This window comes from Dendrobates tinctorius, unplaced genomic scaffold (assembly GCF_039654945.1).
Source record: "Dendrobates tinctorius isolate UK_male_01 unplaced genomic scaffold, ASM3965494v1 ptg000251l, whole genome shotgun sequence".
NCBI classification, from domain to species: Eukaryota; Metazoa; Chordata; class Amphibia; order Anura; family Dendrobatidae; genus Dendrobates; species Dendrobates tinctorius.
In genome coordinates this window covers 11,919,235-11,942,789 of record NW_027361918.1, presented here as the reverse complement: position 1 = coordinate 11,942,789, position 23,555 = coordinate 11,919,235, and the positions used below count along the sequence as shown (strand labels likewise).

Genomic DNA, 23,555 nt, shown 5'->3' with positions numbered 1-23,555 from the left:
CAGTTGGCCGAGTGAATTGTTTTTGCCACCTGCTCGTGGCACACACGTCCAAACCTTGAAGACTTTCAACAATGGCTAAATCAAGCCTTCGATAGCTCAGCTGGTAGAGCGGAGGACTGTAGATCTAAATTAGCAATCCTTAGGTCGCTGGTTCAATTCCGGCTCGAAGGAAGTTTTGTGTATTCTATCAGATGTTTTCAACCTTCTGGCAAATACCAGACAGCTATGCTCATTCTGGACATGTAGACAGAAACACAACCGGAAAGTTTTTTCTCCAGTTTGCCTTGTGAATTCAAAACTTAGGCAGCAACAGTGCTTTTACTTTATGGAGATGCTGAGCACCAATGTGAAAACGTCTTCAACTGTAGCATGCTACCCAAGCAAAAGGAACCAACGTCCCTGGGTGGACTCGAACCACCAACCTTTCGGTTAACAGCCAAACGCGCTATCCGATTGCGCCACAGAGACACAAACGCCTGCCGAACTTTCGTCTAACAGCCGGACGCACCCACCAGTTTTAACCGGAACCTTAAACAATGGTCAGACACCATTTCCTCTAATGATTTTCAACAATAATATGACACAAGAAAGCAAAAAAAAACAAAGAAACAATTGCAGAACCCCAGGAGTACTCTAGTCGCCAACAAATATGTAATGGCTGAAAATGTACATGTCATCGACCTGAACACAAACAGTCATTAGAATTTTACTCTGTACATCTGTTAACACAAGCAGAGTGGCGCAGCGGAAGCGTGCTGGGCCCATAACCCAGAGGTCGATGGATCGAAACCATCCTCTGCTAAATTGTGCTGCATTGCATCTTTTTCTACAAACTAGCTAAGTTTTTTTTCACTTCCCCAGTTTGGTTCTCTATATACAGAGAAATGGTTTGCTAGAAAATTGCTCGACTGTATTTGTAGACCATAATTCACATTGTGAAACCCAGCGGTCAATGGATTGAAACCAACCTCTGCTAAATAGTTGTGTTTTATAAACTTCATCATTGCATATCAACTGAACTTTTCTGTCAACAGCAAACGTGTCTCGGATCAAAAACACTAGTCAAAATCCTAAATCCCAGTACAACTCGTGCCAAAGGACCAGAAGGAGATTCGCGACCTCTCAGCATTTTCTATATTCAAACCAAACCATAAAAGATCAATCTTTTTGCTTGGGATTGTGCTGCATTACAACTTTTTTCTACAAACTAGGTAAGTTTTTTTTCACTCCCCCAGTTTGGTTCTCTATATACAGAGAAATGGTTTACTAGAAAATTGCTCGACTGTATTTGTAGGCCATAATTCACATTGTGAAACCCAGCGGTCGATGGATCGAAACCAACCTCTGCTAAATAGTTGTGTTTTATAAACTTCATCATTGCATATCAACTGAACTTTTCTGTCAACAGCAAACGTGTCTCGGATCAAAAACACTAGTCAAAATCCTAAATCCCAGTACAACTCGTGCCAAAGGACCAGAAGGAGATTCGCGACCTCTCAGCATTTTCTATATTCAAACCAAACCATAAAAGGTCAATCTTTTTGCTTGGGATTGTGCTGCATTACAACTTTTTTCTACAAACTAGGTAAGTTTTTTTTACTCCCCCAGTCTGGTTCTCTACATACATAGAAATGGTTTGCTAGAAAATTGCCCGACTGTATTTGTAGGCCATAATTCACATTGTGAAACCCAGCGGTCGATGGATCGAAACCAACCTCTGCTAAATAGTTGTGATTTATAAACTTCATCATTGCATATCAACTGAACTTTTCTGTCAACAGCAAACGTGTCTCGGATCAAAAACACTAGTCAAAATCCTAAATCCCAGTACAACTCGTGCCAAAGGACCAGAAGGAGATTCGCGACCTCTCAGCATTTTCTATATTCAAACCAAACCATAAAAGGTCAATCTTTTTGCTTGGGATTGTGCTGCATTACAACTTTTTTCTACAAACTAGGTAAGTTTTTTTTACTCCCCCAGTCTGGTTCTCTACATACATAGAAATGGTTTGCTAGAAAATTGCCCGACTGTATTTGTAGGCCATAATTCACATTGTGAACTCCGTAGATGTTCTTCAAATATGGGAGAAAGGAATCTGTACTTAAAAAAAAAAAAAAAAAAAAAAAAAAAGCACTCAATGGCACATTTGACTATAAGTAAACTGTGACATGGTGTGGCGTGAAACTGATAATGGCGTTCGTCGGGCATGGGGGATTAGCTCAAGTGGTAGAGCGCTCGCTTAGCATGCGAGAGGTAGCGGGATCGATGCCCGCATTCTCCAATACAATCTTTGGATTCCTTTTTCAGTTGGCCGAGTGAATTGTTTTTGCCACCTGCTCGTGGCACACACGTCCAAACCTTGAAGACTTTCAACAATGGCTAAATCAAGCCTTCGATAGCTCAGCTGGTAGAGCGGAGGACTGTAGATCTAAATTAGCAATCCTTAGGTCGCTGGTTCAATTCCGGCTCGAAGGAAGTTTTGTGTATTCTATCAGATGTTTTCAACCTTCTGGCAAATACCAGACAGCTATGCTCTTTCTGGACATGTAGACAGAAACACAACCGGAAAGTTTTTTCTCCAGTTTGCCTTGTGAATTCAAATCTTAGGCAGCAACAGTGCTTTTACTTTATGGAGATGCTGAGCACCAATGTGAAAACGTCTTCAACTGTAGCATGCTACCCAAGCAAAAGGAACCAACGTCCCTGGGTGGACTCGAACCACCAACCTTTCGGTTAACAGCCGAACGCGCTAACCGATTGCGCCACAGAGACACAAACGCCTGCCGAACTTTCGTCTAACAGCCGGACGCACCCACCAGTTTTAACCGGAACCTTAAACAATGGTCAGACACCATTTCCTCTAATGATTTTCAACAATAATATGACACAAGAAAGCAAAAAAAACAAAGAAACAATTGCAGAACCCCAGGAGTACTCTAGTCGCCAACAAATATGTAATGGCTGAAAATTTACATGTCATCGACATGAACACAAACAGTCATTAGAATTTTACTCTTTACATCTGTTAACACAAGCAGAGTGGCGCAGCGGAAGCGTGCTGGGCCCATAACCCAGAGGTCGATGGATCAAAACCATCCTCTGCTAAATTGTGCTGCATTACAACTTTTTTCTACAAACTAGGTAAGTTTTTTTTCATTCCCCCAGTTTGGTTCTCTATATACAGAGAAATGGTTTACTAGAAAATTGCACGACTGTATTTGTAGGCCATAATTCACATTGTGAAACCCAGCGGTCAATGGATTGAAACCAACCTCTTCTAAATAGTTGTGTTTTATAAACTTCATCATTGCATATCAACTGAACTTTTCTGTCAACAGCAAACGTGTCTCGGATCAAAAACACTAGTCAAAATCCTAAATCCCAGTACAACTCGTGCCAAAGGACCAGAAGGAGATTCGCGACCTCTCAGCATTTTCTATATTCAAACCAAACCATAAAAGATCAATCTTTTCGCTTGGGATTGTGCTGCATTACAACTTTTTTCTACAAACTAGGTAAGTTTTTTTTACTCCCCCAGTCTGGTTCTCTACATACATAGAAATGGTTTGCTAGAAAATTGCCCGACTGTATTTGTAGGCCATAATTCACATTGTGAAACCCAGCGGTCGATGGATCGAAACCAACCTCTGCTAAATAGTTGTGATTTATAAACTTCATCATTGCATATCAACTGAACTTTTCTGTCAACAGCAAACGTGTCTCGGATCAAAAACACTAGTCAAAATCCTAAATCCCAGTACAACTCGTGCCAAAGGACCAGAAGGAGATTCGCGACCTCTCAGCATTTTCTATATTCAAACCAAACCATAAAAGATCAATCTTTTCGCTTGGGATTGTGCTGCATTACAACTTTTTTCTACAAACTAGGTAAGTTTTTTTTCATTCCCCCAGTTTGGTTCTCTATATACAGAGAAATGGTTTACTAGAAAATTGCTCGACTGTATTTGTAGGCCATAATTCACATTGTGAAACCCAGCGGTCGATGGATCGAAACCAACCTCTGCTAAATAGTTGTGTTTTATAAACTTCATCATTGCATATCAACTGAACTTTTCTGTCAACAGCAAACGTGTCTCGGATCAAAAACACTAGTCAAAATCCTAAATCCCAGTACAACTCGTGCCAAAGGACCAGAAGGAGATTCGCGACCTCTCAGCATTTTCTATATTCAAACCAAACCATAAAAGGTCAATCTTTTTGCTTGGGATTGTGCTGCATTACAACTTTTTTCTACAAACTAGGTAAGTTTTTTTTACTCCCCCAGTCTGGTTCTCTACATACATAGAAATGGTTTGCTAGAAAATTGCCCGACTGTATTTGTAGGCCATAATTCACATTGTGAAACCCAGCGGTCGATGGATCGAAACCAACCTCTGCTAAATAGTTGTGATTTATAAACTTCATCATTGCATATCAACTGAACTTTTCTGTCAACAGCAAACGTGTCTCGGATCAAAAACACTAGTCAAAATCCTAAATCCCAGTACAACTCGTGCCAAAGGACCAGAAGGAGATTCGCGACCTCTCAGCATTTTCTATATTCAAACCAAACCATAAAAGGTCAATCTTTTTGCTTGGGATTGTGCTGCATTACAACTTTTTTCTACAAACTAGGTAAGTTTTTTTTACTCCCCCAGTCTGGTTCTCTACATACATAGAAATGGTTTGCTAGAAAATTGCCCGACTGTATTTGTAGGCCATAATTCACATTGTGAACTCCGTAGATGTTCTTCAAATATGGGAGAAAGGAATCTGTACTTAAAAAAAAAAAAAAAAAAAAAAAAAAAAGCACTCAATGGCACATTTGACTATAAGTAAACTGTGACATGGTGTGGCGTGAAACTGATAATGGCGTTCGTCGGGCATGGGGGATTAGCTCAAGTGGTAGAGCGCTCGCTTAGCATGCGAGAGGTAGCGGGATCGATCCCTGCATTCTCCAATACAATCTTTGGATTCCTTTTTCAGTTGGCCGAGTGAATTGTTTTTGCCACCTGCTCGTGGCACACACGTCCAAACCTTGAAGACTTTCAACAATGGCTAAATCAAGCCTTCGATAGCTCAGCTGGTAGAGCGGAGGACTGTAGATCTAAATTAGCAATCCTTAGGTCGCTGGTTCAATTCCGGCTCGAAGGAAGTTTTGTGTATTCTATCAGATGTTTTCAACCTTCTGGCAAATACCAGACAGCTATGCTCTTTCTGGACATGTAGACAGAAACACAACCGGAAAGTTTTTTCTCCAGTTTGCCTTGTGAATTCAAATCTTAGGCAGCAACAGTGCTTTTACTTTATGGAGATGCTGAGCACCAATGTGAAAACGTCTTCAACTGTAGCATGCTACCCAAGCAAAAGGAACCAACGTCCCTGGGTGGACTCGAACCAACAACCTTTCGGTTAACAGCCGAACGCGCTAACCGATTGCGCCACAGAGACACAAACGCCTGCCGAACTTTCGTCTAACAGCCGGACGCACCCACCAGTTTTAACCGGAACCTTAAACAATGGTCAGACACCATTTCCTCTAATGATTTTCAACAATAATATGACACAAGAAAGCAAAAAAAAACAAAGAAACAATTGCAGAACCCCAGGAGTACTCTAGTCGCCAACAAATATGTAATGGCTGAAAATTTACATGTCATCGACCTGAACACAAACAGTCATTAGAATTTTACTCTGTACATCTGTTAACACAAGCAGAGTGGCGCAGCGGAAGCGTGCTGGGCCCATAACCCAGAGGTCGATGGATCGAAACCATCCTCTGCTAAATTGTGCTGCATTGCATCTTTTTCTACAAACTAGCTAAGTTTTTTTTCACTTCCCCATTTTGGTTCTCTATATACAGAGAAATGGTTTGCTAGAAAATTGCTCGACTGTATTTGTAGACCATAATTCACATTGTGAAACCCAGCGGTCAATGGATTGAAACCAACCTCTGCTAAATAGTTGTGTTTTATAAACTTCATCATTGCATATCAACTGAACTTTTCTGTCAACAGCAAACGTGTCTCGGATCAAAAACACTAGTCAAAATCCTAAATCCCAGTACAACTCGTGCCAAAGGACCAGAAGGAGATTCGCGACCTCTCAGCATTTTCTATATTCAAACCAAACCATAAAAGATCAATCTTTTCGCTTGGGATTGTGCTGCATTACAACTTTTTTCTACAAACTAGGTAAGTTTTTTTTCATTCCCCCAGTTTGGTTCTCTATATACAGAGAAATGGTTTACTAGAAAATTGCTCGACTGTATTTGTAGGCCATAATTCACATTGTGAAACCCAGCGGTCGATGGATCGAAACCAACCTCTGCTAAATAGTTGTGTTTTATAAACTTCATCATTGCATATCAACTGAACTTTTCTGTCAACAGCAAACGTGTCTCGGATCAAAAACACTAGTCAAAATCCTAAATCCCAGTACAACTCGTGCCAAAGGACCAGAAGGAGATTCGCGACCTCTCAGCATTTTCTATATTCAAACCAAACCATAAAAGATCAATCTTTTCGCTTGGGATTGTGCTGCATTACAACTTTTTTCTACAAACTAGGTAAGTTTTTTTTCATTCCCCCAGTTTGGTTCTCTATATACAGAGAAATGGTTTACTAGAAAATTGCTCGACTGTATTTGTAGGCCATAATTCACATTGTGAAACCCAGCGGTCGATGGATCGAAACCAACCTCTGCTAAATAGTTGTGTTTTATAAACTTCATCATTGCATATCAACTGAACTTTTCTGTCAACAGCAAACGTGTCTCGGATCAAAAACACTAGTCAAAATCCTAAATCCCAGTACAACTCGTGCCAAAGGACCAGAAGGAGATTCGCGACCTCTCAGCATTTTCTATATTCAAACCAAACCATAAAAGGTCAATCTTTTTGCTTGGGATTGTGCTGCATTACAACTTTTTTCTACAAACTAGGTAAGTTTTTTTTACTCCCCCAGTCTGGTTCTCTACATACATAGAAATGGTTTGCTAGAAAATTGCCCGACTGTATTTGTAGGCCATAATTCACATTGTGAAACCCAGCGGTCGATGGATCGAAACCAACCTCTGCTAAATAGTTGTGATTTATAAACTTCATCATTGCATATCAACTGAACTTTTCTGTCAACAGCAAACGTGTCTCGGATCAAAAACACTAGTCAAAATCCTAAATCCCAGTACAACTCGTGCCAAAGGACCAGAAGGAGATTCGCGACCTCTCAGCATTTTCTATATTCAAACCAAACCATAAAAGGTCAATCTTTTTGCTTGGGATTGTGCTGCATTACAACTTTTTTCTACAAACTAGGTAAGTTTTTTTTACTCCCCCAGTCTGGTTCTCTACATACATAGAAATGGTTTGCTAGAAAATTGCCCGACTGTATTTGTAGGCCATAATTCACATTGTGAACTCCGTAGATGTTCTTCAAATATGGGAGAAAGGAATCTGTACTTAAAAAAAAAAAAAAAAAAAAAAAAAAAGCACTCAATGGCACATTTGACTATAAGTAAACTGTGACATGGTGTGGCGTGAAACTGATAATGGCGTTCGTCGGGCATGGGGGATTAGCTCAAGTGGTAGAGCGCTCGCTTAGCATGCGAGAGGTAGCGGGATCGATGCCTGCATTCTCCAATACAATCTTTGGATTCCTTTTTCAGTTGGCCGAGTGAATTGTTTTTGCCACCTGCTCGTGGCACACACGTCCAAACCTTGAAGACTTTCAACAATGGCTAAATCAAGCCTTCGATAGCTCAGCTGGTAGAGCGGAGGACTGTAGATCTAAATTAGCAATCCTTAGGTCGCTGGTTCAATTCCGGCTCGAAGGAAGTTTTGTGTATTCTATCAGATGTTTTCAACCTTCTGGCAAATACCAGACAGCTATGCTCTTTCTGGACATGTAGACAGAAACACAACCGGAAAGTTTTTTCTCCAGTTTGCCTTGTGAATTCAAATCTTAGGCAGCAACAGTGCTTTTACTTTATGGAGATGCTGAGCACCAATGTGAAAACGTCTTCAACTGTAGCATGCTACCCAAGCAAAAGGAACCAACGTCCCTGGGTGGACTCGAACCAACAACCTTTCGGTTAACAGCCGAACGCGCTAACCGATTGCGCCACAGAGACACAAACGCCTGCCGAACTTTCGTCTAACAGCCGGACGCACCCACCAGTTTTAACCGGAACCTTAAACAATGGTCAGACACCATTTCCTCTAATGATTTTCAACAATAATATGACACAAGAAAGCAAAAAAAAACAAAGAAACAATTGCAGAACCCCAGGAGTACTCTAGTCGCCAACAAATATGTAATGGCTGAAAATTTACATGTCATCGACCTGAACACAAACAGTCATTAGAATTTTACTCTGTACATCTGTTAACACAAGCAGAGTGGCGCAGCGGAAGCGTGCTGGGCCCATAACCCAGAGGTCGATGGATCGAAACCATCCTCTGCTAAATTGTGCTGCATTGCATCTTTTTCTACAAACTAGCTAAGTTTTTTTTCACTTCCCCATTTTGGTTCTCTATATACAGAGAAATGGTTTGCTAGAAAATTGCTCGACTGTATTTGTAGACCATAATTCACATTGTGAAACCCAGCGGTCAATGGATTGAAACCAACCTCTGCTAAATAGTTGTGTTTTATAAACTTCATCATTGCATATCAACTGAACTTTTCTGTCAACAGCAAACGTGTCTCGGATCAAAAACACTAGTCAAAATCCTAAATCCCAGTACAACTCGTGCCAAAGGACCAGAAGGAGATTCGCGACCTCTCAGCATTTTCTATATTCAAACCAAACCATAAAAGATCAATCTTTTCGCTTGGGATTGTGCTGCATTACAACTTTTTTCTACAAACTAGGTAAGTTTTTTTTCATTCCCCCAGTTTGGTTCTCTATATACAGAGAAATGGTTTACTAGAAAATTGCTCGACTGTATTTGTAGGCCATAATTCACATTGTGAAACCCAGCGGTCGATGGATCGAAACCAACCTCTGCTAAATAGTTGTGTTTTATAAACTTCATCATTGCATATCAACTGAACTTTTCTGTCAACAGCAAACGTGTCTCGGATCAAAAACACTAGTCAAAATCCTAAATCCCAGTACAACTCGTGCCAAAGGACCAGAAGGAGATTCGCGACCTCTCAGCATTTTCTATATTCAAACCAAACCATAAAAGATCAATCTTTTCGCTTGGGATTGTGCTGCATTACAACTTTTTTCTACAAACTAGGTAAGTTTTTTTTCATTCCCCCAGTTTGGTTCTCTATATACAGAGAAATGGTTTACTAGAAAATTGCTCGACTGTATTTGTAGGCCATAATTCACATTGTGAAACCCAGCGGTCGATGGATCGAAACCAACCTCTGCTAAATAGTTGTGTTTTATAAACTTCATCATTGCATATCAACTGAACTTTTCTGTCAACAGCAAACGTGTCTCGGATCAAAAACACTAGTCAAAATCCTAAATCCCAGTACAACTCGTGCCAAAGGACCAGAAGGAGATTCGCGACCTCTCAGCATTTTCTATATTCAAACCAAACCATAAAAGGTCAATCTTTTTGCTTGGGATTGTGCTGCATTACAACTTTTTTCTACAAACTAGGTAAGTTTTTTTTACTCCCCCAGTCTGGTTCTCTACATACATAGAAATGGTTTGCTAGAAAATTGCCCGACTGTATTTGTAGGCCATAATTCACATTGTGAAACCCAGCGGTCGATGGATCGAAACCAACCTCTGCTAAATAGTTGTGATTTATAAACTTCATCATTGCATATCAACTGAACTTTTCTGTCAACAGCAAACGTGTCTCGGATCAAAAACACTAGTCAAAATCCTAAATCCCAGTACAACTCGTGCCAAAGGACCAGAAGGAGATTCGCGACCTCTCAGCATTTTCTATATTCAAACCAAACCATAAAAGGTCAATCTTTTTGCTTGGGATTGTGCTGCATTACAACTTTTTTCTACAAACTAGGTAAGTTTTTTTTACTCCCCCAGTCTGGTTCTCTACATACATAGAAATGGTTTGCTAGAAAATTGCCCGACTGTATTTGTAGGCCATAATTCACATTGTGAACTCCGTAGATGTTCTTCAAATATGGGAGAAAGGAATCTGTACTTAAAAAAAAAAAAAAAAAAAAAAAAAAAGCACTCAATGGCACATTTGACTATAAGTAAACTGTGACATGGTGTGGCGTGAAACTGATAATGGCGTTCGTCGGGCATGGGGGATTAGCTCAAGTGGTAGAGCGCTCGCTTAGCATGCGAGAGGTAGCGGGATCGATGCCTGCATTCTCCAATACAATCTTTGGATTCCTTTTTCAGTTGGCCGAGTGAATTGTTTTTGCCACCTGCTCGTGGCACACACGTCCAAACCTTGAAGACTTTCAACAATGGCTAAATCAAGCCTTCGATAGCTCAGCTGGTAGAGCGGAGGACTGTAGATCTAAATTAGCAATCCTTAGGTCGCTGGTTCAATTCCGGCTCGAAGGAAGTTTTGTGTATTCTATCAGATGTTTTCAACCTTCTGGCAAATACCAGACAGCTATGCTCTTTCTGGACATGTAGACAGAAACACAACCGGAAAGTTTTTTCTCCAGTTTGCCTTGTGAATTCAAATCTTAGGCAGCAACAGTGCTTTTACTTTATGGAGATGCTGAGCACCAATGTGAAAACGTCTTCAACTGTAGCATGCTACCCAAGCAAAAGGAACCAACGTCCCTGGGTGGACTCGAACCAACAACCTTTCGGTTAACAGCCGAACGCGCTAACCGATTGCGCCACAGAGACACAAACGCCTGCCGAACTTTCGTCTAACAGCCGGACGCACCCACCAGTTTTAACCGGAACCTTAAACAATGGTCAGACACCATTTCCTCTAATGATTTTCAACAATAATATGACACAAGAAAGCAAAAAAAAACAAAGAAACAATTGCAGAACCCCAGGAGTACTCTAGTCGCCAACAAATATGTAATGGCTGAAAATTTACATGTCATCGACCTGAACACAAACAGTCATTAGAATTTTACTCTGTACATCTGTTAACACAAGCAGAGTGGCGCAGCGGAAGCGTGCTGGGCCCATAACCCAGAGGTCGATGGATCGAAACCATCCTCTGCTAAATTGTGCTGCATTGCATCTTTTTCTACAAACTAGCTAAGTTTTTTTTCACTTCCCCATTTTGGTTCTCTATATACAGAGAAATGGTTTGCTAGAAAATTGCTCGACTGTATTTGTAGACCATAATTCACATTGTGAAACCCAGCGGTCAATGGATTGAAACCAACCTCTGCTAAATAGTTGTGTTTTATAAACTTCATCATTGCATATCAACTGAACTTTTCTGTCAACAGCAAACGTGTCTCGGATCAAAAACACTAGTCAAAATCCTAAATCCCAGTACAACTCGTGCCAAAGGACCAGAAGGAGATTCGCGACCTCTCAGCATTTTCTATATTCAAACCAAACCATAAAAGATCAATCTTTTCGCTTGGGATTGTGCTGCATTACAACTTTTTTCTACAAACTAGGTAAGTTTTTTTTCATTCCCCCAGTTTGGTTCTCTATATACAGAGAAATGGTTTACTAGAAAATTGCTCGACTGTATTTGTAGGCCATAATTCACATTGTGAAACCCAGCGGTCGATGGATCGAAACCAACCTCTGCTAAATAGTTGTGTTTTATAAACTTCATCATTGCATATCAACTGAACTTTTCTGTCAACAGCAAACGTGTCTCGGATCAAAAACACTAGTCAAAATCCTAAATCCCAGTACAACTCGTGCCAAAGGACCAGAAGGAGATTCGCGACCTCTCAGCATTTTCTATATTCAAACCAAACCATAAAAGGTCAATCTTTTTGCTTGGGATTGTGCTGCATTACAACTTTTTTCTACAAACTAGGTAAGTTTTTTTTACTCCCCCAGTCTGGTTCTCTACATACATAGAAATGGTTTGCTAGAAAATTGCCCGACTGTATTTGTAGGCCATAATTCACATTGTGAAACCCAGCGGTCGATGGATCGAAACCAACCTCTGCTAAATAGTTGTGATTTATAAACTTCATCATTGCATATCAACTGAACTTTTCTGTCAACAGCAAACGTGTCTCGGATCAAAAACACTAGTCAAAATCCTAAATCCCAGTACAACTCGTGCCAAAGGACCAGAAGGAGATTCGCGACCTCTCAGCATTTTCTATATTCAAACCAAACCATAAAAGGTCAATCTTTTTGCTTGGGATTGTGCTGCATTACAACTTTTTTCTACAAACTAGGTAAGTTTTTTTTACTCCCCCAGTCTGGTTCTCTACATACATAGAAATGGTTTGCTAGAAAATTGCCCGACTGTATTTGTAGGCCATAATTCACATTGTGAACTCCGTAGATGTTCTTCAAATATGGGAGAAAGGAATCTGTACTTAAAAAAAAAAAAAAAAAAGCACTCAATGGCACATTTGACTATAAGTAAACTGTGACATGGTGTGGCGTGAAACTGATAATGGCGTTCGTCGGGCATGGGGGATTAGCTCAAGTGGTAGAGCGCTCGCTTAGCATGCGAGAGGTAGCGGGATCGATGCCCGCATTCTCCAATACAATCTTTGGATTCCTTTTTCAGTTGGCCGAGTGAATTGTTTTTGCCACCTGCTCGTGGCACACACGTCCAAACCTTGAAGACTTTCAACAATGGCTAAATCAAGCCTTCGATAGCTCAGCTGGTAGAGCGGAGGACTGTAGATCTAAATTAGCAATCCTTAGGTCGCTGGTTCAATTCCGGCTCGAAGGAAGTTTTGTGTATTCTATCAGATGTTTTCAACCTTCTGGCAAATACCAGACAGCTATGCTCTTTCTGGACATGTAGACAGAAACACAACCGGAAAGTTTTTTCTCCAGTTTGCCTTGTGAATTCAAATCTTAGGCAGCAACAGTGCTTTTACTTTATGGAGATGCTGAGCACCAATGTGAAAACGTCTTCAACTGTAGCATGCTACCCAAGCAAAAGGAACCAACGTCCCTGGGTGGACTCGAACCAACAACCTTTCGGTTAACAGCCGAACGCGCTAACCGATTGCGCCACAGAGACACAAACGCCTGCCGAACTTTCGTCTAACAGCCGGACGCACCCACCAGTTTTAACCGGAACCTTAAACAATGGTCAGACACCATTTCCTCTAATGATTTTCAACAATAATATGACACAAGAAAGCAAAAAAAAACAAAGAAACAATTGCAGAACCCCAGGAGTACTCTAGTCGCCAACAAATATGTAATGGCTGAAAATTTACATGTCATCGACCTGAACACAAACAGTCATTAGAATTTTACTCTGTACATCTGTTAACACAAGCAGAGTGGCGCAGCAGAAGCGTGCTGGGCCCATAACCCAGAGGTCGATGGATCGAAACCATCCTCTGCTAAATTGTGCTGCATTGCATCTTTTTCTACAAACTAGCTAAGTTTTTTTTCACTTCCCCATTTTGGTTCTCTATATACAGAGAAATGGTTTGCTAGAAAATTGCTCGACTGTATTTGTAGACCATAATTCACATTGTGAAACCCAGCGGTCAATGGATTGAAACCAACCTCTGCTAAATAGTTGTGTTTTATAAACTTCATCATTGCATATCAACTGAACTTTTCTGTCAACAGCAAACGTGTCTCGGATCAAAAACACTAGTCAAAATCCTAAATCCCAGTACAACTCGTGCCAAAGGACCAGAAGGAGATTCGCGACCTCTCAGCATTTTCTATATTCAAACCAAACCATAAAAGATCAATCTTTTCGCTTGGGATTGTGCTGCATTACAACTTTTTTCTACAAACTAGGTAAGTTTTTTTTCATTCCCCCAGTTTGGTTCTCTATATACAGAGAAATGGTTTACTAGAAAATTGCTCGACTGTATTTGTAGGCCATAATTCACATTGTGAAACCCAGCGGTCGATGGATCGAAACCAACCTCTGCTAAATAGTTGTGTTTTATAAACTTCATCATTGCATATCAACTGAACTTTTCTGTCAACAGCAAACGTGTCTCGGATCAAAAACACTAGTCAAAATCCTAAATCCCAGTACAACTCGTGCCAAAGGACCAGAAGGAGATTCGCGACCTCTCAGCATTTTCTATATTCAAACCAAACCATAAAAGGTCAATCTTTTTGCTTGGGATTGTGCTGCATTACAACTTTTTTCTACAAACTAGGTAAGTTTTTTTTACTCCCCCAGTCTGGTTCTCTACATACATAGAAATGGTTTGCTAGAAAATTGCCCGACTGTATTTGTAGGCCATAATTCACATTGTGAAACCCAGCGGTCGATGGATCGAAACCAACCTCTGCTAAATAGTTGTGATTTATAAACTTCATCATTGCATATCAACTGAACTTTTCTGTCAACAGCAAACGTGTCTCGGATCAAAAACACTAGTCAAAATCCTAAATCCCAGTACAACTCGTGCCAAAGGACCAGAAGGAGATTCGCGACCTCTCAGCATTTTCTATATTCAAACCAAACCATAAAAGGTCAATCTTTTTGCTTGGGATTGTGCTGCATTACAACTTTTTTCTACAAACTAGGTAAGTTTTTTTTACTCCCCCAGTCTGGTTCTCTACATACATAGAAATGGTTTGCTAGAAAATTGCCCGACTGTATTTGTAGGCCATAATTCACATTGTGAACTCCGTAGATGTTCTTCAAATATGGGAGAAAGGAATCTGTACTTAAAAAAAAAAAAAAAAAAAAAAAAAAAAGCACTCAATGGCACATTTGACTATAAGTAAACTGTGACATGGTGTGGTGTGAAACTGATAATGGCGTTCGTCGGGCATGGGGGATTAGCTCAAGTGGTTGAGCGCTCGCTTAGCATGCGAGAGGTAGCGGGATCGATCCCCGCATTCTCCAATACAATCTTTGGATTCCTTTTTCAGTTGGCCGAGTGAATTGTTTTTGCCACCTGCTCGTGGCACACACGTCCAAACCTTGAAGACTTTCAACAATGGCTAAATCAAGCCTTCGATAGCTCAGCTGGTAGAGCGGAGGACTGTAGATCTAAATTAGCAATCCTTAGGTCGCTGGTTCAATTCCGGCTCGAAGGAAGTTTTGTGTATTCTATCAGATGTTTTCAACCTTCTGGCAAATACCAGACAGCTATGCTCTTTCTGGACATGTAGACAGAAACACAACCGGAAAGTTTTTTCTCCAGTTTGCCTTGTGAATTCAAATCTTAGGCAGCAACAGTGCTTTTACTTTATGGAGATGCTGAGCACCAATGTGAAAACGTCTTCAACTGTAGCATGCTACCCAAGCAAAAGGAACCAACGTCCCTGGGTGGACTCGAACCACCAACCTTTCGGTTAACAGCCGAACGCGCTAACCGATTGCGCCACAGAGACACAAACGCCTGCCGAACTTTCGTCTAACAGCCGGACGCACCCACCAGTTTTAACCGGAACCTTAAACAATGGTCAGACACCATTTCCTCTAATGATTTTCAACAATAATATGACACAAGAAAGCAAAAAAAACAAAGAAACAATTGCAGAACCCCAGGAGTACTCTAGTCGCCAACAAATATGTAATGGCTGAAAATTTACATGTCATCGACCTGAACACAAACAGTCATTAGAATTTTACTCTGTACATCTGTTAACACAAGCAGAGTGGCGCAGCGGAAGCGTGCTGGGCCCATAACCCAGAGGTCGATGGATTGAAACCATCCTCTGCTAAATTGTGCTGCATTGCATCTTTTTCTACAAACTAGCTAAGTTTTTTTTCACTTCCCCATTTTGGTTCTCTATATACAGAGAAATGGTTTGCTAGAAAATTGCTCGACTGTATTTGTAGACCATAATTCACATTGTGAAACCCAGCGGTCAATGGATTGAAACCAACCTCTGCTAAATAGTTGTGTTTTATAAACTTCATCATTGCATATCAACTGAACTTTTCTGTCAACAGCAAACGTGTCTCGGATCAAAAACACTAGTCAAAATCCTAAATCCCAGTACAACTCGTGCCAAAGGACCAGAAGGAGATTCGCGACCTCTCAGCATTTTCTATATTCAAACCAAACCATAAAAGATCAATCTTTTCGCTTGGGATTGTGCTGCATTACAACTTTTTTCTACAAACTAGGTAAGTTTTTTTTCATTCCCCCAGTTTGGTTCTCTATATACAGAGAAATGGTTTACTAGAAAATTGCTCGACTGTATTTGTAGGCCATAATTCACATTGTGAAACCCAGCGGTCGATGGATCGAAACCAACCTCTGCTAAATAGTTGTGTTTTATAAACTTCATCATTGCATATCAACTGAACTTTTCTGTCAACAGCAAACGTGTCTCGGATCAAAAACACTAGTCAAAATCCTAAATCCCAGTACAACTCGTGCCAAAGGACCAGAAGGAGATTCGCGACCTCTCAGCATTTTCTATATTCAAACCAAACCATAAAAGGTCAATCTTTTTGCTTGGGATTGTGCTGCATTACAACTTTTTTCTACAAACTAGGTAAGTTTTTTTTACTCCCCCAGTCTGGTTCTCTACATACATAGAAATGGTTTGCTAGAAAATTGCCCGACTGTATTTGTAGGCCATAATTCACATTGTGAAACCCAGCGGTCGATGGATCGAAACCAACCTCTGCTAAATAGTTGTGATTTATAAACTTCATCATTGCATATCAACTGAACTTTTCTGTCAACAGCAAACGTGTCTCGGATCAAAAACACTAGTCAAAATCCTAAATCCCAGTACAACTCGTGCCAAAGGACCAGAAGGAGATTCGCGACCTCTCAGCATTTTCTATATTCAAACCAAACCATAAAAGGTCAATCTTTTTGCTTGGGATTGTGCTGCATTACAACTTTTTTCTACAAACTAGGTAAGTTTTTTTTACTCCCCCAGTCTGGTTCTCTACATACATAGAAATGGTTTGCTAGAAAATTGCCCGACTGTATTTGTAGGCCATAATTCACATTGTGAACTCCGTAGATGTTCTTCAAATATGGGAGAAAGGAATCTGTACTTAAAAAAAAAAAAAAAAAAGCACTCAATGGCACATTTGACTATAAGTAAACTGTGACATGGTGTGGCGTGAAACTGATAATGGCGTTCGTCGGGCATGGGGGATTAGCTCAAGTGGTAGAGCGCTCGCTTAGCATGCGAGAGGTAGCGGGATCGATGCCCGCATTCTCCAATACAATCTTTGGATTCCTTTTTCAGTTGGCCGAGTGAATTGTTTTTGCCACCTGCTCGTGGCACACACGTCCAAACCTTGAAGACTTTCAACAATGGCTAAATCAAGCCTTCGATAGCTCAGCTGGTAGAGCGGAGGACTGTAGATCTAAATTAGCAATCCTTAGGTCGCTGGTTCAATTCCGGCTCGAAGGAAGTTTTGTGTATTCTATCAGATGTTTTCAACCTTCTGGCAAATACCAGACAGCTATGCTCTTTCTGGACATGTAGACAGAAACACAACCGGAAAGTTTTTTCTCCAGTTTGCCTTGTGAATTCAAATCTTAGGCAGCAACAGTGCTTTTACTTTATGGAGATGCTGAGCACCAATGTGAAAACGTCTTCAACTGTAGCATGCTACCCAAGCAAAAGGAACCAACGTCCCTGGGTGGACTCGAACCAACAACCTTTCGGTTAACAGCCGAACGCGCTAACCGATTGCGCCACAGAGACACAAACGCCTGCCGAACTTTCGTCTAACAGCCGGACGCACCCACCAGTTTTAACCGGAACCTTAAACAATGGTCAGACACCATTTCCTCTAATGATTTTCAACAATAATATGACACAAGAAAGCAAAAAAAAACAAAGAAACAATTGCAGAACCCCAGGAGTACTCTAGTCGCCAACAAATATTTTAATGGCTGAAAATTTACATGTCATCGACCTGAACACAAACAGTCATTAGAATTTTACTCTGTACATCTGTTAACACAAGCAGAGTGGCGCAGCGGAAGCGTGCTGGGCCCATCACCCAGAGGTCGATGGATCGAAACCATCCTCTGCTAAATTGTGCTGCATTGCATCTTTTTCTACAAACTAGCTAAGTTTTTTTTCACTTCCCCATTTTGGTTCTCTATATACAGAGAAATGGTTTGCTAGAAAATTGCTCGACTGTATTTGTAGACCATAATTCACATTGTGAAACCCAGCGGTCAATGGATTGAAACCAACCTCTGCTAAATAGTTGTGTTTTATAAACTTCATCATTGCATATCAACTGAACTTTTCTGTCAACAGCAAACGTGTCTCGGATCAAAAACACTAGTCAAAATCCTAAATCCCAGTACAACTCGTGCCAAAGGACCAGAAGGAGATTCGCGACCTCTCAGCATTTTCTATATTCAAACCAAACCATAAAAGATCAATCTTTTCGCTTGGGATTGTGCTGCATTACAACTTTTTTCTACAAACTAGGTAAGTTTTTTTTCATTCCCCCAGTTTGGTTCTCTATATACAGAGAAATGGTTTACTAGAAAATTGCTCGACTGTATTTGTAGGCCATAATTCACATTGTGAAACCCAGCGGTCGATGGATCGAAACCAACCTCTGCTAAATAGTTGTGTTTTATAAACTTCATCATTGCATATCAACTGAACTTTTCTGTCAACAGCAAACGTGTCTCGGATCAAAAACACTAGTCAAAATCCTAAATCCCAGTACAACTCGTGCCAAAGGACCAGAAGGAGATTCGCGACCTCTCAGCATTTTCTATATTCAAACCAAACCATAAAAGGTCAATCTTTTTGCTTGGGATTGTGCTGCATTACAACTTTTTTCTACAAACTAGGTAAGTTTTTTTTACTCCCCCAGTCTGGTTCTCTACATACATAGAAATGGTTTGCTAGAAAATTGCCCGACTGTATTTGTAGGCCATAATTCACATTGTGAAACCCAGCGGTCGATGGATCGAAACCAACCTCTGCTAAATAGTTGTGATTTATAAACTTCATCATTGCATATCAACTGAACTTTTCTGTCAACAGCAAACGTGTCTCGGATCAAAAACACTAGTCAAAATCCTAAATCCCAGTACAACTCGTGCCAAAGGACCAGAAGGAGATTCGCGACCTCTCAGCATTTTCTATATTCAAACCAAACCATAAAAGGTCAATCTTTTTGCTTGGGATTGTGCTGCATTACAACTTTTTTCTACAAACTAGGTAAGTTTTTTTTACTCCCCCAGTCTGGTTCTCTACATACATAGAAATGGTTTGCTAGAAAATTGCCCGACTGTATTTGTAGGCCATAATTCACATTGTGAACTCCGTAGATGTTCTTCAAATATGGGAGAAAGGAATCTGTACTTAAAAAAAAAAAAAAAAAAAAAAAAAAAAGCACTCAATGGCACATTTGACTATAAGTAAACTGTGACATGGTGTGGTGTGAAACTGATAATGGCGTTCGTCGGGCATGGGGGATTAGCTCAAGTGGTTGAGCGCTCGCTTAGCATGCGAGAGGTAGCGGGATCGATCCCCGCATTCTCCAATACAATCTTTGGATTCCTTTTTCAGTTGGCCGAGTGAATTGTTTTTGCCACCTGCTCGTGGCACACACGTCCAAACCTTGAAGACTTTCAACAATGGCTAAATCAAGCCTTCGATAGCTCAGCTGGTAGAGCGGAGGACTGTAGATCTAAATTAGCAATCCTTAGGTCGCTGGTTCAATTCCGGCTCGAAGGAAGTTTTGTGTATTCTATCAGATGTTTTCAACCTTCTGGCAAATACCAGACAGCTATGCTCTTTCTGGACATGTAGACAGAAACACAACCGGAAAGTTTTTTCTCCAGTTTGCCTTGTGAATTCAAATCTTAGGCAGCAACAGTGCTTTTACTTTATGGAGATGCTGAGCACCAATGTGAAAACGTCTTCAACTGTAGCATGCTACCCAAGCAAAAGGAACCAACGTCCCTGGGTGGACTCGAACCACCAACCTTTCGGTTAACAGCCGAACGCGCTAACCGATTGCGCCACAGAGACACAAACGCCTGCCGAACTTACGTCTAACAGCCGGACGCACCCACCAGTTTTAACCGGAACCTTAAACAATGGTCAGACACCATTTCCTCTAATGATTTTCAACAATAATATGACACAAGAAAGCAAAAAAAACAAAGAAACAATTGCAGAACCCCAGGAGTACTCTAGTCGCCAACAAATATGTAATGGCTGAAAATTTACATGTCATCGACCTGAACACAAACAGTCATTAGAATTTTACTCTGTACATCTGTTAACACAAGCAGAGTGGCGCAGCGGAAGCGTGCTGGGCCCATAACCCAGAGGTCGATGGATTGAAACCATCCTCTGCTAAATTGTGCTGCATTGCATCTTTTTCTACAAACTAGCTAAGTTTTTTTTCACTTCCCCATTTTGGTTCTCTATATACAGAGAAATGGTTTGCTAGAAAATTGCTCGACTGTATTTGTAGACCATAATTCACATTGTGAAACCCAGCGGTCAATGGATTGAAACCAACCTCTGCTAAATAGTTGTGTTTTATAAACTTCATCATTGCATATCAACTGAACTTTTCTGTCAACAGCAAACGTGTCTCGGATCAAAAACACTAGTCAAAATCCTAAATCCCAGTACAACTCGTGCCAAAGGACCAGAAGGAGATTCGCGACCTCTCAGCATTTTCTATATTCAAACCAAACCATAAAAGATCAATCTTTTCGCTTGGGATTGTGCTGCATTACAACTTTTTTCTACAAACTAGGTAAGTTTTTTTTCATTCCCCCAGTTTGGTTCTCTATATACAGAGAAATGGTTTACTAGAAAATTGCTCGACTGTATTTGTAGGCCATAATTCACATTGTGAAACCCAGCGGTCGATGGATCGAAACCAACCTCTGCTAAATAGTTGTGTTTTATAAACTTCATCATTGCATATCAACTGAACTTTTCTGTCAACAGCAAACGTGTCTCGGATCAAAAACACTAGTCAAAATCCTAAATCCCAGTACAACTCGTGCCAAAGGACCAGAAGGAGATTCGCGACCTCTCAGCATTTTCTATATTCAAACCAAACCATAAAAGGTCAATCTTTTTGCTTGGGATTGTGCTGCATTACAACTTTTTTCTACAAACTAGGTAAGTTTTTTTTACTCCCCCAGTCTGGTTCTCTACATACATAGAAATGGTTTGCTAGAAAATTGCCCGACTGTATTTGTAGGCCATAATTCACATTGTGAACTCCGTAGATGTTCTTCAAATATGGGAGAAAGGAATCTGTACTTAAAAAAAAAAAAAAAAAAAAAAAAAAAAGCACTCAATGGCACATTTGACTATAAGTAAACTGTGACATGGTGTGGCGTGAAACTGATAATGGCGTTCGTCGGGCATGGGGGATTAGCTCAAGTGGTAGAGCGTTCGCTTAGCATGCGAGAGGTAGCGGGATCGATGCCCGCATTCTCCAATACAATCTTTGGATTCCTTTTTCAGTTGGCCGAGTGAATTGTTTTTGCCACCTGCTCGTGGCACACACGTCCAAACCTTGAAGACTTTCAACAATGGCTAAATCAAGCCTTCGATAGCTCAGCTGGTAGAGCGGAGGACTGTAGATCTAAATTAGCAATCCTTAGGTCGCTGGTTCAAGTCCGGCTCGAAGGAAGTTTTGTGTATTCTATCAGATGTTTTCAACCTTCTGGCAAATACCAGACAGCTATGCTCTTTCTGGACATGTAGACAGAAACACAACCGGAAAGTTTTTTCTCCAGTTTGCCTTGTGAATTCAAATCTTAGGCAGCAACAGTGCTTTTACTTTATGGAGATGCTGAGCACCAATGTGAAAACGTCTTCAACTGTAGCATGCTACCCAAGCAAAAGGAACCAACGTCCCTGGGTGGACTCGAACCAACAACCTTTCGGTTAACAGCCGAACGCGCTAACCGATTGCGCCACAGAGACACAAACGCCTGCCGAACTTTCGTCTAACAGCCGGACGCACCCACCAGTTTTAACCGGAACCTTAAACAATGGTCAGACACCATTTCCTCTAATGATTTTCAACAATAATATGACACAAGAAAGCAAAAAAAAACAAAGAAACAATTGCAGAACCCCAGGAGTACTCTAGTCGCCAACAAATATGTAATGGCTGAAAATTTACATGTCATCGACCTGAACACAAACAGTCATTAGAATTTTACTCTGTACATCTGTTAACACAAGCAGAGTGGCGCAGCAGAAGCGTGCTGGGCCCATAACCCAGAGGTCGATGGATCGAAACCATCCTCTGCTAAATTGTGCTGCATTGCATCTTTTTCTACAAACTAGCTAAGTTTTTTTTCACTTCCCCATTTTGGTTCTCTATATACAGAGAAATGGTTTGCTAGAAAATTGCTCGACTGTATTTGTAGACCATAATTCACATTGTGAAACCCAGCGGTCAATGGATTGAAACCAACCTCTGCTAAATAGTTGTGTTTTATAAACTTCATCATTGCATATCAACTGAACTTTTCTGTCAACAGCAAACGTGTCTCGGATCAAAAACACTAGTCAAAATCCTAAATCCCAGTACAACTCGTGCCAAAGGACCAGAAGGAGATTCGCGACCTCTCAGCATTTTCTATATTCAAACCAAACCATAAAAGATCAATCTTTTCGCTTGGGATTGTGCTGCATTACAACTTTTTTCTACAAACTAGGTAAGTTTTTTTTCATTCCCCCAGTTTGGTTCTCTATATACAGAGAAATGGTTTACTAGAAAATTGCTCGACTGTATTTGTAGGCCATAATTCACATTGTGAAACCCAGCGGTCGATGGATCGAAACCAACCTCTGCTAAATAGTTGTGTTTTATAAACTTCATCATTGCATATCAACTGAACTTTTCTGTCAACAGCAAACGTGTCTCGGATCAAAAACACTAGTCAAAATCCTAAATCCCAGTACAACTCGTGCCAAAGGACCAGAAGGAGATTCGCGACCTCTCAGCATTTTCTATATTCAAACCAAACCATAAAAGGTCAATCTTTTTGCTTGGGATTGTGCTGCATTACAACTTTTTTCTACAAACTAGGTAAGTTTTTTTTACTCCCCCAGTCTGGTTCTCTACATACATAGAAATGGTTTGCTAGAAAATTGCCCGACTGTATTTGTAGGCCATAATTCACATTGTGAAACCCAGCGGTCGATGGATCGAAACCAACCTCTGCTAAATAGTTGTGATTTATAAACTTCATCATTGCATATCAACTGAACTTTTCTGTCAACAGCAAACGTGTCTCGGATCAAAAACACTAGTCAAAATCCTAAATCCCAGTACAACTCGTGCCAAAGGACCAGAAGGAGATTCGCGACCTCTCAGCATTTTCTATATTCAAACCAAACCATAAAAGGTCAATCTTTTTGCTTGGGATTGTGCTGCATTACAACTTTTTTCTACAAACTAGGTAAGTTTTTTTTACTCCCCCAGTCTGGTTCTCTACATACATAGAAATGGTTTGCTAGAAAATTGCCCGACTGTATTTGTAGGCCATAATTCACATTGTGAACTCCGTAGATGTTCTTC

The 23,555-nt window shown here is 40.6% G+C and overlaps 5 non-coding genes across 5 annotated transcripts; 2 read left to right on the top strand and 3 right to left on the bottom strand.

The window, feature by feature from the left end:
* Window positions 1-2,699: 2,699 nt before the first annotated feature.
* On the bottom strand, window positions 2,700-2,773 carry TRNAN-GUU (transfer RNA asparagine (anticodon GUU)). Its single transcript has one exon. It is a non-coding gene; the product is annotated as a tRNA-Asn (tRNA).
* Window positions 2,774-14,848: 12,075 nt separating this feature from the next.
* Window positions 14,849-14,921, top strand: TRNAA-AGC (transfer RNA alanine (anticodon AGC)). Its single transcript has one exon. It is a non-coding gene; the product is annotated as a tRNA-Ala (tRNA).
* A 417-nt stretch (window positions 14,922-15,338) lies between these two features.
* Window positions 15,339-15,412, bottom strand: TRNAN-GUU (transfer RNA asparagine (anticodon GUU)). The gene has a single exon. It is a non-coding gene; the product is annotated as a tRNA-Asn (tRNA).
* Window positions 15,413-19,450: 4,038 nt separating this feature from the next.
* Window positions 19,451-19,523, top strand: TRNAA-AGC (transfer RNA alanine (anticodon AGC)). The gene has a single exon. It is a non-coding gene; the product is annotated as a tRNA-Ala (tRNA).
* Window positions 19,524-19,940: 417 nt separating this feature from the next.
* TRNAN-GUU (transfer RNA asparagine (anticodon GUU)) lies at window positions 19,941-20,014 on the bottom strand. The gene has a single exon. It is a non-coding gene; the product is annotated as a tRNA-Asn (tRNA).
* Window positions 20,015-23,555: the final 3,541 nt, after the last annotated feature.